This window comes from Drosophila subpulchrella, chromosome 3R, assembly GCF_014743375.2.
Source record: "Drosophila subpulchrella strain 33 F10 #4 breed RU33 chromosome 3R, RU_Dsub_v1.1 Primary Assembly, whole genome shotgun sequence".
NCBI classification, from domain to species: Eukaryota; Metazoa; Arthropoda; class Insecta; order Diptera; family Drosophilidae; genus Drosophila; species Drosophila subpulchrella.
The window spans coordinates 299,345-312,213 of record NC_050609.1 but is presented as its reverse complement, the minus strand read 5'-3'; the positions used below and the strand labels follow the sequence as shown (position 1 = coordinate 312,213).

Genomic DNA, 12,869 nt, shown 5'->3' with positions numbered 1-12,869 from the left:
AGATGATGCTCCAAAAGGGGGAAGAGGATGCTGCGGCAGATGAAAAACAAATCATGAGGCATAAACATGACCAACAATTCAGACGGATGCGGCGGAGGCGACGGGGAAAGTGCCCATAGAGACCAAGTTCGTAGTGACGCAGTTGCATTTGGTCAACACGGTGATGAGGCGGCTCTTGTTTATGCTAATGCCAGTGCCAACCAACAGTGATACCAACTTCAATATGGGATTGGCTGAAAGCAGAGCGAAGATTCGAATACCCTGATGGTCCAAATTTACTATGGGAAAACTTCCATTTAAGGAAATTGTAAAATGCATATTTAAAAAGTGATTTAATCAAATTAAAATATCTGAAATATGTGGTTTACTTTAGCAATTATAAGATTTCTAAAGAATATTGAAGACAGTAAATTTAAGGATCTTTAAAGTAAATTAAATGTAACAAATATTTATGAGTTTGAGTTAACGAAAATCATATTAAAAATGAAATACTTACAACAACTACTTTTAAACTCTTTGGATATTTTTAAATAAATTAAATATAAAAAATAATTATGAGTTTGAGTTAAGGAAAATGACATTAATAATGAAATATTTACAACAACTATTTTTAAACTTTATGGATCTATAAAATAAATTAAATATAAAAAATAGTAAGCTGTTCTAGTTAATAAAAACACGTTAAAAATGATATATTTACCGACATCCCAAATATATTTCCTACAGGTCCGCTATAACCCCTACAAAAATATGATCATACCAATTGGCAGGGTGGCGAATCAACAAAAAATCACAACAACTGCTGCTCTGGCAAAAAAGTCGTGAGTAAAAACACAAAAATTCACACAAAACACGACAACCTGTGAGCGCTGCTCGGAGCTTTCATTTTCGAAGCGATACCGTTAGCTGCACAGGCGCTGCAAATGAACAACAACAATATTGGCAGCAATAACAACAATCGGGCAAAACAACAACAGCAATGGCAAGTGCCAAAGAGGAAATGCACCAGCTACATATTTTCATGGCTTGCTTTATTTACAATTGTAAATAAATTTGTATTTATTTTAAATTTACTATTTTAAATTGTATTTTTAATTTATAAAACATATTTTTTTTCTTGGCATAACAACAACAGGAATTACAGTTTAAATTTTTGTTAAGTAGGTCAAGTTGTATGCGACCGCTTGCGCGAGAGAGAGAGAGCAGGTAAAAGCTTAGGAGAGAGATGTGGCGCTTCAAACAGGTATGATCGTAGAAGAGAGCTAAGAAAATATATATTTTTTAAAAATCATATAATTGTAAACCTTTTGAAAAATCTATTCAAATAAAAATGAGAGGATACCTATCTTTATCTGAAAAAATAATTTACTGGAAAGTGAATTATTTTTCATATAAATAATAAAACAAGATACAAAAAAAACGTCTCAATAAGGTAACAGTTTTGGAATAAAATAATTGGTAAAAACAGTATACATTTCTTTATTTAAAAAAAATATATATGTCTGGAAAGTTAATTATTTTTCACATAAATGATAAAACAAGATACAGAAAAACCGTCTCAATAAAGTAACAGTTTGGATATATACAATAGGTAAAAAATTAGATTATAATATAAAGATATGGTTTAATGTAGTTCACAAACATCCAAAATCATACGCTTTTGTCGAGGTCTCTGCAAGATAAACAAACTTAGCCCTGACTTTGACTTTGAACTGCCTCGAACTGACCTGTTGCCAACAGTCGAACATGTTGGCCGGCTCAAGCCGAGGTTTTCGAATCGAACATGTTGTGCCGATACTCTCCGGCTCTCCGCTCTCCGATCGTGATTTGTATCTTTGTATCTGCACAGCGGTCGCTGCGGATCGTTTCGCTGCCAGCGTCGACGTCGACGTCGCCGTTGAACTTCTTGGCTCGGAAATTTCTTTTCGTGTTGCGCCTGCGCACAGTTGGCTTTCTACCGTTGTCGTCTGCGGATTTGTGCGCACCCAGTGTCTGCGTTTCAGCGTTCTTTCGCGGTTCGGTTCGATTTGATTGTGGACGTGGACGTGGACTTCTTCCTCCTCATCGCTTACATCCACAGAGATACAGATACAGATACAGATACAGTGTGGCGAACATGTGAAGTGGCAATAATCGAAAGAGCAAGCAACAGAAATTAGAACAAGCCCACAGCAAAAATAACGAAAGAAAGAGGGATAAAAAAAAAGTGAACAAAAACGCAAAATTTTCAATATCAATAAAATGCGGCTAAAAAATTGTGAAAATGGTTGACAAAAAGTTTAAGAAATTGTCAAATACATTCCAAATCCAACTACTAAAATTCCCAACACAGTGCTAAGAGTGAACAAAAAAAAAACAGTGCAATTCAAAAGGAAATACGCTTAACAAAAAGTTAAAATTCAAAACAAATTCTACAAAATCAATAAATAATACTACACATGCTAAATACTCCCAAAAAACGCTGTTGTAAATATTTTAACCCGGAAATCAGCTGCGTTGACCCCATTGTACATACTGCAAGCAGAAAAGAAACAAATAAAAAACCAAGAATATTGGAAAGCAATCTAAATTAAACCACTTTCCACTACGGAGCTATCATCCCAGATTGCAGGGTTGCAATTTATATCTTTATCCCACACATAATAAACAATCTACTCGTACTACTACCCGTTCATTATTTTATGCATAGTTTTATGTCTTCCTCCCATTGTTTTTGTGAGTATACAAAAATGTTATTTTTTATTTTCCACACATTTTCTACCTTACCCGCATTCGGTGTTGGTTTTTATTTTGTTCTCCTTTGGTGATGGCCTATTATCTATTTTAATACCACTGCCTTCAATGTTTCGAAATCAAGCTATAAATAGCATCGTAAACTATATACAAACGCCGAGCTAATAAAGGATTCTTAACTTACACCCCCAAGGATTATCATATATAATTGAACACGGATTATCGCAAACAAAAACCGAAACACTAGCATCCAGCAAACAACTGACAGAACACGTTAATTAATTTTTGAAAATTTTTTTCAAAATGTCTATTAGCTGAAGCTGCAATTTCGTAACAGTAAGTAATCAATGAATCTTCTACCCCAACACCAAGCCAATCCAAAAACCAAACAAACCGAAATTCCTCAAGTCAATGGCCTCGCGAATAAGAAGAATATTCTCAATTCTTGCTTATAAACAAATCAGGCAAAAGTCATTGACCGAAATCGTTTCCGATATGTTCGTATATTACTCACCTGTTATGAAATACAAATAGATGGCCTATAGACAGGCAGGTGGATCGGGTAGGTGGGGGATGTGGAATGGAATGGGGGGTGCCGCCCGTAGGGCTCCACTTATGTATGACAATTGTGAAATTCACATACTACTAATGGGCAGTGACAAGGCTGTATCCAGAGATGGATACAATGCTAATTAGAACTGGGAATGGAATTTGGCGCTAGGTTCGTTCGTCGGGGTGAAGAAACTATTGCAAAAATGGGTTCTTATTAGTCTAACAAGCTATATTTCCTTCGGGTTGCCTAGCAGACTAATTTACAGGCAACATAACTACCTTTGTGATTTTATACAACACACATACCTACATGTTAATGCTTTTAATATTCTATAATCTATCCCTAGGAGACTTTTCTGTGACTTTTAGGTGACAAATCATGAAAATATGATCTCACTATGAATATATGTTTAACATCTTATACACAATTAATTATATTATATTGGCAATACAACAATTGTGGATTATTATCAGTCAGAACTTAACTTTTCATTTAATATCATATTTTTTGTTTGTTAAATATACATTTAAGTTATTTTAAAAAGGAAAATTATGAAAAGACATTGGATTTATATTCATATACTGATATATGTAGAAAACTATATTATATTAATTTTTAAATATTAGGCTAGCCCAACGTGGGATACCAAAACAATCTCTTTGAAATGATTTTCATACTAATAATTTCTTATTTTCATTTAAATTTATTTCTATAACATTGAAATCACTTACCTAAAAAATCTTTGTAATTGTATTCCCCTTTCTCCAAGATTCCTCAAACAAACTGATTTATTTGATCGGATTAGACCGGCTCTTCCCACATGACGTATGCGCAATGTGCAGCCGAAAATCCACAAGCTGGAAAATATAATGGTTCCGAAACAATTAAGCGTCTTTAGGCGACCTCAAAACGAACTTCCCCACTGCAGTCGGAAGTAAAAAGTTGTGATTCTTCTCTCTTCGCTTTACAGCTAGCACTTAAATGTTTTTTATATTTTTGGTAAAAGGAAGGGGGAAGTTAAGGGGTGAGGGGGAGGGGGAGGGGAACTGCTACTGTTGCCAAGCCGTTGGATGGGCTAAAAATAAATCATAAAACCGTTTGTTTGTCTGACAAAAATGGTCTAAAATACAACAACAATCGGTTGGTAAGAACGGAATGGCAAAGGCAGCCAAAAAATTAAAAAAAAACTCCACCACCAACAACAACAGTAGCGGCGGTTTGTACCGTTAGATGACGCAAAATTACGCTTACTCATTCGGCAAGCGGCAATTCCCCCAAAACAAAGCAAAGCGGTAAAGATAGATATACACTGGGGATAAATATTATGAGGAAAATATATTTTACAAAATAAATAGTTTAAAAATTGAATTCATAAATATTGTTGTTTAGTAAAATGAATATTACATATTATAATAATAGTTTTTGGTTTATTAGCTTCTTAGTTTTTAAATAAAATTCATAGAGTTTAATTCAATTTGTGATAATTGGTTTTACTTATTTTTAAAAGAACAAATTTGCTTTTCAAAAAATAAAACTTAAATATACAATTTTTTTTATACATTTTTTATATGAATCAATTTGTGATAATTGGTTTTATTTATTTTTTAATGAACATATTTTCTTTTCAAAGAATAAAACTTTAATATTTTAATTTTTATTAAAAAGTCGGGGGTCTGGGGCTTTAACTTTGGGGTGTTTTCTCCCAGAGTTTTTCTCAGTGTAAGCCAGAGCGCGTTGGTATACGAAGTAGGCCCAGCAGCAACATCACCTTCAAGAGCATCAGCAACTCTTCCAGCTGTCTGGCAGCGTCAATGAGCGTAACCAATTCGCTAAGCATTAAGTTGCATTTTGGGTTAAAGACTTTCGTTGTTGTTTTCATATCTTTCCTTCAAATTTTCTGCTTTTCTTCATTCGTTTTTAATTGAATTTCAAAGATTGAGCTCACAATCGGCTCCGATTCGATCTTTAATTAAGAGGTGTGCTTTTTTTCCCGTGAGGACCGAAAATGAGGAGGCGAGCATAACATATCAATTACAAGAGTTGTAACAAAATTAAGTTCTTGAGCTTGGCTTAACCATGAGCTTTCAGATAATTAAGGAACTGCATTAATTTGGTGCACTAATTCGGGAAATGAGAAATTTTCAGCTGGAACTAAAGTTGTTAGGCTTTGCCTAATTTCTTTTAAAGTTATTTTACAATCATTATTATAAGCTTTATAAAGCAATATTTAAAATATATTTTTTCAATATTCCTTAGGTTACTTTACTTTCATTTTAAGTATCAATACTATTTAACAATATATGAACTTTAGTAACAGGACCATTAATCAAGATATTCACAAACCTACAAAAGTCCAACTTTAGCCGCAAAAAAACCCAATCACAAACCGCCCAATCAACTTCAGTCATTAGCTGATCATTACTTAAGAACCAAAGATGATCAAATAATTTGGCAAATATGTATGTATGAATTCAGAAATATTTCTAAACCGCCAACTGCTAAGCAGGAGTCTTCCTATCCCACATCTTTTATGTTTAATTTGCACATTTAGCTGCACAACAAAGGGAATATACAACTACAAATGGAATAAACTACGCAAATACGCAAATATTATTCACAAAGGCAGCGGATGGGAAAAAAGTTCGCTGACCTGGGCAATGCTTTTTGGGACTTGCCAGACATGTTGTCATTGTGGTTGTTGCTCTCCGATGACCACAACAAACCCACGAAAAAATAATAATAATAATAGAGTCTCGACACGCACACACAGATACTCGCACACTGGACACCATTTAAATAACAACAAGAAACTAGCTGGAAAAAAAGCGACTAAAAATAGTTAAGCATCATAAAAAATACACAAAAATTTGCATAGTTGTTACTGGACTCCCTCCAGGGAGTGGATTTGGACTTGGATTCGCTGTGTGGAGGGTCCATTGCCGGTACATCTCTTTCACGTATTGTACAGCCTCGGTCATAAAAGTATCGCCAAGCCTTCCTGCGGGGCTTTCCGTTCAGAGAGCCGGCCTTATCGCCATCGCCAGCTTGTCATCTGGCCTGTTGGACACATGTTGGCCACAAAAAAGGGAGTGGAGGCCGTGGAAGCTAACGGCAGTTGTAGTTCCCCCAGAGACCAGGGTCTCGGGGAAGAGTTATGTCGAGGCGAGTCAAGTGCCGACCAGAGCCAATTGCTGTGCCAGAAGTTCATTCATGGCCAAAACAAACAGCAGGCGATAAAACTGAGTTGCTCAAAAACCACAAGAGTTTAAGGAAAGATTAAACAGATGGGGGGAGAGAAATGATACAGACATATTCAGAAGGGTTAGGAAAGAAAAACTCAGTTAATGAATGCTAGGAATTTTATATTCCCTGGTTTATACATAAATATTTAAATTAATTACCCATTTACCCAAGTCTAAACGGGTTTTTAAAGTTATGTAGAGCAAAAGACTCCATCAAATTCTCGTTTTCTTTTTCCCATCTAGACTAGATAATTTGAAACCTAATTTACACCTCGAACAACACAATTCATGTGCAGATAGATGGATACAAGCACTTCATTTGATATACAACAGGCACGCCCACCCATTTGCTGAAGTATTCTTGACCATGTTCCTCAATAAACACTGAGGAAAATATTCAATAAGGCTTCAAAATTGTTATATTAAAACTAAGTCAATGATCTATTCACCAAAAACTCTATAGAACACCAAAATCTTTAGCCAAATTACAATAAATAAGATCCTTGTTATAAGTCTAATTTCCTGATACATGAAAAAATCTTTAACTGATCTCAGCACAAAATTTCTTTCTGTATCCACTTGAGAAAACAAGATTTTGATAGCGTCTGTAGCGAAGTGCTGCGCCTATTTGTTGACCAGTCTGCAGATGGGCTTGGCTTTGGTTCCCCGTCTGTCTCTGGGTTAGTTACTCATTCCAGAGGGGGGGTAGCAGAGGGGCATGCCACAATTCTTACAGCTCGGCCATCCAGTATCCAGCTTATGCCATCCAGCACACGTGCCACATGTGCGGTCAAGTGCGCAGCTGCCAAGGAGATGAAGAACTGGAACCAAGAGCACAGAATCAAGAATTAAGAACCGAGCACGTTTCCCACCGCTGACTGCTAGTTTCCCAGTTTTATGTTTTCAGTTTCCAGTTGGACGATATCTGAATACACTACTTGTTCTTTAAATTAACCTTATAAAGAACGTATTTCATAAGTGATTATTACTTTCTAAGGTCTTCTTTAGTTGACCTTATAAAGAATATATTTAATAAGTGATTAGCTTTTCTAAGGTATTCTTAAAGATGCAATACCTTTAGATACCTAAACAAAATAAAAATGAACGCACTCTGGAAATAGGTCAGTATCTAAGGAATATTAACTAAAAGTTCCAGACTTCTGAATCCCCAATGATTTGGTAGCCCAGACAGTCACTTACCATAGAATATAAATCGGCTTATTACAGAAAAAGCACCCAAGAGTATACAGGCGGCGGATTGGCCAACTAAAGTTGATTCGTTTCTCGACTCGTTCGTTTTTCACTGCCAACAATTTGTTGCATCCACATCCGAGTGGGCCAAGATAGATGGGCCAGGGGCGGGTGAAGAGGGGCGGGGCAAGCTCACAGCCTCGCAAACCTTCAATGACTGATGGCGACCTCAATGCAAGCCACACGTTTCCGAGGCTTTTTTTCGGCTTCTCGGTCTTGGTCAAAGTTTTTTTTTTCCTTCTTACTATAGTGGAAGCTGGTACGTGCGGTTTTTCTTTTTTATTTTGCGGTTGTAAATTTTGCAATCAAATAATTTTTCATTCGCTTTTCCAGCAATCCGCTTGCCGCATCAGCCCCCCGCGGAAAACACCAATGCCGACCTGATTTTTCTTTTCATTTTCGGGTCCGTGAGGAGGCGGGTGGAAAGTGTTTGCAGCTTGACTTTGGCCAAAACGTTTTGACCTTTGCCGCCGCATCGTGCTCGAACATTTAAACGGAAGTTGATTGCCGCCAAAGGTTAAGACCAATTTCCGTTCGAGTTTTCTAGGAAACGTTAAGAACTCAATTTCCATCTGATCAGCAGCTGTTGTTGCCGTTCGTGTTGTTGATGCGGTTTAGAGTTCATTTCGCTGGTCAATTGCTCGGGTCAGACATTTAGTTGCCTGTTAGATGGTTAAGTAAGTTATTTTTTTGTCTTCGACCCGAGATAGTTGGCCGATCAATTGTCCAAGGGAATTTTAGGGCGATTGTGAAGGGATTCCGCTGGGCTATCTGTGGGATCTGTGTGTTGGTGTAGCAGATCATTAAGCTAATTGGAGATTGTTTCTTGAGTGATTCTATAAATTTTCATATATTTATGGGATTTCTTCATTGGATATACAATTATCTTAGAAAATTTATCATGTAGGTCAGTATTTAACAACACAGAGAAAATTCTGACGGTCTCATTTGAGTTGAAAGTGTTTTTATTTTGCTCAAATTAAGTTGAATTGACGGTATTTATGTACAATGTATATCTCAACAAATAAACTATTAGTTCAGTTGTTAAATAAACTCAATTTAACATTTCTCTTCTCACCATTTCCTTCTAATATTGAGAACATTTGTACCAAAATGTACTTACACGGCTTTTAAGAACGAATGTTCTCAATTCAAGAACAATGTGCTTCGATATTTCTCTCTGTGAACCTACCGGATTGTTATAAAGTTCGTTTCTTAAGTCTTTTGTTGTGAGTTCGTAATAATAATAAGGTAAAATTATAATTTACTTTAAACTAAATTATATAGTAGCAGTAGCTTAGTTCTCACTTATAATTGAACTATTAACTGAAATCTAACGCCAACCAGCAACACATTAAGCTATGAACAAAAATCAACTGGGAGGTCATAAAATCACTCGGCTGTCAAAAATTCGCACTAATTCGTTCGGAATAACCGTTAAAGGTTTTCAGCCCGCTTGACTGACATAGCAGTAATTATAATGCCCCCACAGCCGATCTCCGTCGGCTGACATTGTCCATTGTGCGGCCTGCTGACCATTTACAAGCCTAAATTACAATAGAGGCCCATTGTGCGGCGCGCCCCCGCAAATCGTGTGATGGTGTTGGGGTCTCTCAGGTGTGTGCTCCCAAGTGGGTGTATGTGTGTGTGTATCTGTGTCTGTGGGACGGTGGGCATTCAAATGCAAACGGAGCAGCGGACCACCGTTACAATGTGGCTCATTAAAAGAAAAATGCTCATGCAGAAGCAACAATAAAACGCCGGCCAAACAAAAATGTGTAAAATCTGACGCGCAGTCAAACAATAACAATGGGGAGACTCAGATTCAGATATAGAATACGGCATCTGAATCGGAATGGGAATGGGAATGAGTGGCGTTTTTGTTTGCCATAAAATATTTCACGCCAATTTCAATTCCCGATTCACTCAGGCCTATAGCATTCTCAAAGTACACTCAAACTATTGGGATTATGATAAAAATGTTTTTAACTTTACTAAGATGGAAGATCACATGTGGCTCATCCACCCAAAAACACAGTATAGTAAGGCAAGAAAAAAATACATTGAAGTTCTAAACGATCTTCTATTTAAAACAAGGGGAATGGACCCTAATTATTATGTTGGTACATACGAATTATTATATTAATTATTAAAATCTTTGGTATTAATTTTATTTATAAATATTTTCCAGAATTTTATATTATTTGACTTAACCCCCTAAATATGTATGTACCTAGTACAATTAAGAGAGCATCCCTAATTTCTCGATACATTTTTTCATAATATAGTTTCCATATGTTTTACACATTATCGGAATATTCTTCATTATACCCGTTACTCGTAGAGTAAAAGGGTATACTAGATTCGTCGGAAAGTATGTAACAGGCAGAAGGAAGCGTTTCCGACCCCATAAAGTATATATATTCTTGATCGGGATCACTAGCCGAGTCGATCTAGCCATGTCCGTCTGTCCGTCTGTCCGTCTGTCCGTCTGTCCGTCTGTCCGTCTGTCCGTCTGTCTGTCCGTCCGGATGAACGCTGAGATCTTGGAAACTATAAGAGCTAGGCTATTGAGATTAGGAGTGCAGATTCCTGAGCTTCTTACGCAGCGCAAGTTTGTTTCAGCAGAGTGCCACGCCCACTCTAACGCCCACAAACCGCCCAGAACTGAGGCTCCTACAGTTTTCATGCTAGAATAAAAATTTTAATTGAAATGTATTGTTCTCATCAATACCTATCGATTGACCCAAAAAAAAGTTTGCCACGCCCACTTGAACGCCCACAAACCGCCCACAAACTTCAAAAAATCGTAAATATGAACGCAGATATCTCGGAAAATATCAAAGATAGAGAAATGGGAATTCAGATTTAGATTCCGTAGGCTTGAGCGCAGCGCAAGTTTGTCACGCGAATATGCCACGCCCACTCTAACGCCCACAAACCGCCCAAGCCTGTGGCGCCCACAATATTCATGCTAGATAAAAAATTTTATCTGAAATGTATTGGTCTTGTCAATACCTATCGATTGATCCAAAAAAAACTTTGCCACGCCCACTCTAACGCCCACAACGCTTAAATCTGTCTACCGCCGGTAGGTGGCGCATTTCAACCTCGCTTTGCTGCATATCTCCATTTTCCTTTGGTCATTTTAGCTGAGTAACGGGTATCTGATAGTCGAGGTACTCGACTATAGCGTTCTTCCTTGTTTTATTTTGTATATCTTAATAAAAAAATGTTTCTCCATATTTTTATTATTCTGTATTTTTCCCTTGGTGTACTGATTGGTATCCGAAATTCATAAAATCAAAGTCGGGCTTGAAACAAAAACAAAAATCCCCCATAACTGTGCCAACCAAAAGTTGGTAATGAGAATGAGCATGAGCATCCAAAAACTCCACAATTACAATGGCACAGCGAGAGAGCGAATGAGAGAGATACCCACAGAGAGCGAGAGAAAAGCCGGGCTTCGGCAACAGCGGTTCGGGTTTTGCCGATCGCGGAAGTATGTCAGCAGGTCTCTTCTTGTCGTCTCTCGGCTAACGGTAGTTTTTCTGCCGCGGTCGCTGCTCTGCCGCCACGCTTAGCTGCGCCTGCTTACCTGGCTTGACGCCGACGTCGACTGAGCCGCTGTTGCCGCTGTTGCCGCTTCTTCTCCTTCTTCTTCTTTCCGCATGCTAGCGCAACATGTTGCTGGTAGATCCAGCGCCAACCTGTTGAAAGCGAAATTTTCTCTTTGCAGCTGGACAGTGTCTAGCTTTGATTTCTGCCTTTCCGTCTGCCTCTTCTTCGCCTTCGTCTTCTTCTTTCTTGCCAAGCCTCGAAATCAAGTTAACTGTTTATGCACAAAAGAGAGAGAATGAGAAAAAGGGGGGAGTGTTGTTGCTTTACCGTTTCTTTCATTTCATTTCGTTTTGTGTTCCAACTAGTTAACCAAATGAACTTATACACTCAGAAAAATTATAGCCATAATAAGAATATTTTAATATTTAGAATTTGTTGATTTCAGTATTCATCGCTTTGAATCTTAAAGCATTCTATCAAAAAATGAAACATATTGATCACGAGATCAATAAATTGTAAAAAGTTTTAGATCAAAAGTATTTTATTAAAATTTTCAGTGTGTATAATTGTCAGTGTTTAGTGTGGGTCGACATTGCTTCTTCTTCTCTTAGTTTTTTGGGTCTACACCTGTGTGTTTTAGGTTGTGCTTTCATTGTCGGTCTTTCATATGATGTCGCTTTGGTGGAGAACTTCCACTTGGGTTCCAATCAAGCGTGCACCATCGAAATACAAATATCGAATACGATCCCAACATTCGTAGCCAAATGCGTTCTCTTTCCCGCTTTGTACACCCCTCTCGCTCTATCGCCACCAATTTATATGCTAATTTAACTGATTATTAATGTTTTGACCCAAATACCGGTTGGAAATTATTATTGGCCGATTCTGGTATCGATTTTAGTTTCTTCTTCGTTTTCCTATGCATCCCAAGCCGCCGCTTCTGCTTCTTCTTGTTTACGGACATTAAGGCTTATCGAATGTCTTAACCTAATCTCTATTTTGGGCTGGGTATAGAGGATGGGGATTGGGGGAAGCACCGTGGAAAAATATATTTTTGGTCAACGGGCGGGCCGTAGTTTTGTTTAATACTTTCATATTAAAGAATCATTAGTGAGGGCTATCAGTGGGTCGGGATCGATGTGTCAGGTTGTCAGCTAGCACAGGGAGGCAAGGTGTTTGGGTTTGGGTCGGTAGGAACCTGGTATTAATTATAAAGAGGTGGGGTCATCACAGCGGATGGCTAGTGTAAGCTTAATCGTGTTCCAAGCTTATTCTTTGTCTTAGATAATAGGGGTTTTAAAGATCTTTTATCTTAGAATGGATCAGTGGGCCAAGCTTAATTTTAATGAATGAAGTAAGATCTGAATTGGAACTAACAGGTTTTTAAAAAAACTTTAATTAAGACAAACCAAGATTATGATTTTATTCACAGTTATAATAGTAGAAGTCTTAGTAAAAGTATTCTGAATATAATTATGTATTTTATTTCGAAGATTATTAACCAAAAATAAAAAGGCTAACGTATTTTT

At 37.3% G+C, this 12,869-nt stretch overlaps 1 protein-coding gene across 2 annotated transcripts in view; it reads left to right on the top strand.

The window, feature by feature from the left end:
• LOC119545680 (ichor) overlaps window positions 1–12,869 on the top strand; it is a 38,531-nt gene that overhangs the window by 23,571 nt on the left and 2,091 nt on the right. The window contains exon 1 of one of the 2 annotated variants that reach the window (XM_037851418.1): window positions 2,961–3,069. The exons of the other annotated variant lie outside the window; for it this stretch is intronic. The gene's annotated coding sequence lies outside the window, so the exon portion shown is untranslated. Of the gene's footprint in view, window positions 1–2,960; window positions 3,070–12,869 lie in introns of those variants that run through there. 2 annotated transcript variants of the gene reach the window in all.